The sequence below is a fragment of the Trachymyrmex septentrionalis genome, unplaced genomic scaffold, assembly GCF_001594115.1.
Source record: "Trachymyrmex septentrionalis isolate Tsep2-gDNA-1 unplaced genomic scaffold, Tsep1.0 scaffold139, whole genome shotgun sequence".
NCBI classification, from domain to species: domain Eukaryota; kingdom Metazoa; phylum Arthropoda; class Insecta; order Hymenoptera; family Formicidae; genus Trachymyrmex; species Trachymyrmex septentrionalis.
Genome location: NW_017304533.1, coordinates 287,396 through 293,568, shown reverse-complemented (window position 1 = coordinate 293,568; position 6,173 = coordinate 287,396).

Below are 6,173 nucleotides of genomic sequence, written 5' to 3'. Positions count from 1 at the left end.
TGAAGCGAAAATCGGCGGAGCTCCTAAATGCTCTTACAAAAGAAGACTTCCAGCATTGCTTTGACCAATGGAAAAAACGAATGGAACGGTGTGTGGCGAGGGGAGGGGAGTACATTGAAGGGGAGCATTCAATTGTAGAATAATTTTTAAAATAAAACTTTTTCATAAGCAGTCTCGTTATTTAATAGCCAGACCTCGTATTGCCTTCGTGGCCCGGGATCTCCTCTCGATAATGCCTAATAAAAATTTGTCACAATTGTAATTTTTACGTGGCATTCGTATAATGTTGATTGGCGACTCGGATTCCTTTCTCACGACTTTCAACGGATCAGTCATGCGCGACAGAAAATCCGTGCGTGGGATTGATGGTCGCGCATGACGTTTTCCTCGAAGCGCTGCGCTCGCGCGCGTGATTGAATTGTTCTCGACCTTCGATGGTCCGTTGTCGTTCTCTTTCTCTCTCTCTCTCTCTCTCTCTCTCTCTCTCTCTCTCCCCCTCTCCCTCCGTCCCTCCGTCTCTCCGTCCCTCCGTCCGTCCATCCCTCCGTCCGTCCGTCCCTCCGTCCGTCCGTCCCTCCGTCCGTCCGTCCCTCCGTCCGTCCGTCCGTCCGTCCGTGCATGCGTGCGTGCGTGCGTGCGTATATAACAGTCATGTACTTATTGTACATGATTCACTACATCCAACGTTAAACCACCTGTTCCAATTTCTTTCTATCCTGTATCACTATGTATATTAACAAATCTTAATACATAATAATTCAAATCCGCCATAAATATAATATATATTTTCAAACATATGAATACAGCCCCTTTGCATCCAACTCAAACTTATCTTAATTATTTTTAACTACTTTCAATCCTGTACCACCTAAAAGCTTTACCGCTACGAATTTTAACGCATAATGTTTAAATAATTCAAATCTATGCATGTACGTTCAAACTCATTTACATCCATATATCATAGATGTGCGAACCAATCAGGAAACAGAAAAGGTGAAGATATTGAATTGTAAAAGGAAAATATTTCAATCAGCTTACAAACAATTAGACATATTATTGAACACCAATGTAAATCTTCTTAATAATAATATTAGTGAATTGAATGTAAGATACGTCTAATAATAAAATAAAATTATATTGTAAAACTTGAATGAAATATTGTATGTAAAATATCTTCAGAAACAGGAGAATATCTTTCTTACGTTAGAATAAGTCTACCGCATATGGAATATAACTCTGTAACTCATCTACAATATTACTTCTCAGAAGCTTACTGACCTAGAAAGTTAGTTACAAGCCACCAGTGTCATATCTATTTCTAGACGTGAAGTCACTCTGACTCACCACCGAGTGAATTAGCCTAAACCTTACCATATAAAGAGTGAAGCTTGCGATCACGCCATGATCTTATAAGGCGAGAAGCTAAGAACAATGTACGCTTCTAAAAAACCCTTAGTAAATCATACCCCTACTAAATCCTACCTCTTGCCTTTGTCTAGGATAGTATATAAGCAGCTTCTGCGCTCTGTCTAGATCGTTAGATCTCTGAATCTTTGGACCACTAAAACTACTACTTTCTGTACTTCTTCTTCGACATTTCCGTCTTAATAATTAAGTCTTTATAGTGATAACTCTGTCAATTTACCATCATTCGTGAATCGAAGTAACAATTTTGTAACTGTCAACTGCAATAAAGATATTTAAATCTTAAACTCTCCAAGTGCCGATCGTTCTTTCTCGAAACCTTACGCTCCAGATCAAAGAAGAAATTATCCACCGCCGACCAACGGAGCGACCTTCAAGCGCAACCATCGAATGCTATCTTGAGGTTTTAGCCCTCTTAACCAAAAGAGAAGGACCCAAAACAACGTCGCAACTAGGAATTGCTTACCACAATTCATTGGGTGTGGCAACATAACCGTCGACTCTAGGAATCGCCAAGTACAATTCATTGGACGTCACGGATAAATAAATAATTTTTCGCGGATTCTAGGAATCGCGTCACCACGATTCATTGGCCATCATACCTCTCAAAACTCAAAGAAAAATTACACCGAGGGCCGCGGAACCGCGATTTTTATACTAATCGTCCCCGATTACTCAGATTCGGATTAATGAAATAGATTTCGTTAACTAGTAGTAGAATTTTCCTTTGATCTCGGCTTGGTCAAGATTTTGGGGGAGGAAAGGATGTTGACAGCAGTCTGTAGTGTGGAAAAGTGTCCTCCAAAATTTTACGATCTTAAATTTTATGGGAAAACGCACGTGCCGTATGTTAAGAAGGCGCGCATGCATTGTCGCCACGAGACCACCCAGAATCTATCTCTGAACGTCGCGCTCTTCTTGAATTTTATGATCACGGATTCGCGAGCGTTAATCTTGATGTCGGTCTTACGCTTTCAATACATATTTATTATTAATTTAGCCCTAAGGGCACAGGCTCGACGTCTCTTGGGTTTCGCCGCTCATGCACGCGTGCCGATTTTTAGTCTATCTCAGAGCGACATTTACGAGGAGATACTGAATTCCTCGTTTTAGTTTTTAATATAGAAAAAAAAGAAAAAAAATTTTAGTATTTCAATGAATTCCAGATCTCCACAAAGGAAAAGAGTCGTGGGAGTCCGTTGGACATAACACCTCCAGCCTCAGACAAATGTTGGGGCATGCTGACACAACATTTGCAGGTCAGAAATGTGAACTCTTTTCTTTCATCAGTTTGGAGCGCTTAAAGAATATGCATTTAAGATTTAGCATTATCTTTCTTTTCTCTTCTTAAATGTGCATTCCTTGATTGAAGAAGGAGAGGAGAAGATGTGTTTCAAAATTTGCCTTCTTTTTTCTCTCGTCCTTCTTATTAATATTAATAATTGCATTTTGATGCACCGCTATAATAAATAGATTAGTTTCTACGGTATAAATTATGAAATAACGATATATATTAGGTTAAGTAAAAAGTCATCGCGTTTTTTTAAAAGACATCTATCAGTAAAAACCGCAATTACTTTCTTACCAACAATATAAATATATCTTGATAGAGTAAAGTTTCAGCTTTAAAAATCTCTTTTTTAAATTATACGATACGACAATTTTTAATGGAGTTATGAGCAATTAAAGTCAAAATAATTCTTTTATTTAATCCGCGATAACTCAGTAATCAAAAGTCGTAGGAATATTTAAAAAAAAACGATTTTGTAGGGAAAGTATCAAGCTTTCACGATAGGTAATCGAAAATTTTCTCAAATTCGTTTTGGACACGTTACAAATCCACAAAATGAGAAGAAAATTTTTCGTCTTTTTCAGCTCGTAGTTTTTGGTATGTAAAAATTATCAAACTCATATAAACTTAAAAAATGTGATAAGCTTTTAAAAGTAGAGATTTCAAGCTTTAAAACCCTTTTTTTAAATTTGAATTTTATTCATTATTGACGAAGATATTGTATATACAACTTTGAGCTAAAAAATACGCGATGACTTTTTACTTAACCTAATATATACAAGTATATTATAGGCAGTAATGCTGCCTTTAGGTATAAAAGTTTCTTTAATTATGTTCGGTCCTGAGCCGGTATCTAGCATAAGAGTTACGACCGGAATAGACTTGCAAAGATTTGCTTCGACAGTAGGCACACGACCGTGTTTACTAAGGGTCACTTACGGATCGTATTTCCAGTGCGTCTATTGCCCCTTTTGAGACTTCGGTGAGATCCGTTCGGACTCCTGTTGCACACTCGCCTTCGAGGGGTCGTCGGAATTTCCCTGGTGGGGGGTCTTTCTCCGGTTATTGCTCGCAATACACAACTGGCATTCTTCAAGAAGATGACCCGTCTCTTTGCAATAGCGGCAGAATACGCTGTTTTTTTAATTACTCTGTTAATTTAATTTTGAACGGCAATCTCTAGCACTATGCCCCGGATTATTGCAAGTGTGACAAATAATTCTTTTATTATCGAAATTACGTTCAGAATCTTTTTTTGTCTTTGCCAGCAATTGACAGCGACGTGGCCGGATTTGTCACAACATTGGTAAATAACTGAATTTTTATTTGATGAGAATTTAACGTTATTATTTTTCGACACATTTTAGCATTATGCCTCGATTTTGAGCATAACTGACAGGAAATTACATTGGATTGCAGTACGTTCACGGGTCGTGCAGAGCGGGAATCGCGTAACCGACACTTATTGGCACCGTGTCCACGTTTTTTACAAATTTGATAGACTAAAATTTCGGTTCCTAAATCATACTTTAATTTTTGGCATTCGGTGGCAATATGTCCTTCTTTATGATATATCTGACAACTTGCTCTCGAATTATTTGTGAGATCTTTTAAAGGGCTCGAGTCCGGCCGTACAGTCCGTCCCTGTCATCTGTTGCAGTTCTCTTTCTATTCTTAGAGCGTTGACCACCGTATCCTGTACACCTAAATTTCTCGCTATTCTTTGTTCGATTTCTGATTTCAGTCTTCGAATGAAGCATTTACACATGTCCTTCTCTAAGGATGCTTTAATATTTTGGTCAGAGAATCCGGAGTTTTTGTGTGCTTCTAATATTTGTTTTCCTAGAATTTTTACTCGGTTCGCGTAGGTAACTACATCTTTTTCGTTTTTCTAATAAACGCAACCTAATTCTCCTAGTAGTTGATACACGTTTTTCGCGGGACTGTAAATTTGTTTTAAGAAATTAATTAATTGGCTCACGGTATCGAAATTTTGATCTTGTATAGTACGGCGCGCTTCATCGACTATTCGAGTTTTTATAATTTTCGTGAATTGCGATTCGGCTTCTAGAGGCAACATGGATTTTGCCTCTTCACATCCTTCCATAAAATATGTTATAGGAATATTCTGGCCATCGAAAAACGGTATTGCTTCGATCGCGTATTTTAGCGTAGCGAACGGGTTGTGAGTCACCATCGTTGCATTAGATTTATTTCCGAGAGTAGTATTACTAAATTCGCGCGCGGCCTGAATAGTGACGCCTTCTAGGTCGTCGGAATCGCTAGGTACAAGAGTTTCGGAATTATTCAAAATTCCCGACTCAGTGAATAGGAATTCTGATGTTTCAGGTTTGGATCCGGAGGGTTTGATAGGAATAGAAGTTGATAATGTGTTTTGTGTATTTGATTTTATTTTATTCAAATTTTCTATCGCGGTCTTGTAGATATTCTCTACTTTTGTCTTATCGCCTGAATTCCTCGTATTCATTCCTGCTTCCCAAGATTGCGCTTTCTCATCCCGGATAAGCCCTCAATTTTTCAAGTTCTGTTACGTCCAAGTTCCGCGTGCATACGGAGCTGAGGGGGTGAATGCAACAGGAACTGAATTATTAGACCGATGTGATCGTGTCCAGGCTCCGAACCGCAAGGAAGCAGTGGGGAAGGACCGACTCAAATCGGGATGCACTTCGCTTCATCCTGAGGCTCCTAACGAGCCGGGGGTCGAACGGAGGACGAAGTGGAAATCTCAGCTCGTGCTCCGCTATACGGACACACGAGTTGGATGTACTTTTAATTTAAAGGGTTCAAACTGGGTCAGCGTACCGGGAGGGCGCACTTTAACGCCAGATATGCCAGTACGTTCGTATGCTCTGGATTTCGGTCATGGCACTTCCATCCAAGTGACCGGGGAGAAGGTGAAGTGCAACCGCGGGAGAACTAATGAATATAAAGAAAAGTTATATTTAAATAAATCGACAATCGAGGGGTTAACTTAATAATACTATAATAAAAGGCAATATTTTGTGATATATTGGGTGGATCCATATATTCGTTCGCTTTTTGTTAGTAGTGCAAATTTTTTCCGAATATCTCCGGTTCTGGTTGCCTAATCGGGCAATCCAAATATGTTTTGGAAAGGTGACAGTCCGCTCTTTTCATCTGTCAAATTTGGTTTCATTGGCATTAGTTTTGTTTGTGCTATAGACCTGTGAACATGTCGGAGAATAAGGTGCATTTTCGGCACATTTTGCTTTATTACTTCAAGAAAGGCAAGCGAGCTGCGGAGGCCCACCGAAAGATATGCAGCGTATACGGGGACGATGCCTTAACAAAACGTGCCGCTCAGAAATGGTTTGCCAAATTTCGTTCCGGAGATACGAGTCTTGAAGATGGACCCCGCAGCGGTCGGCCCACCGAGGTTGATTCGAATGATATCAAGGCACTGGTTGAGCAAGAC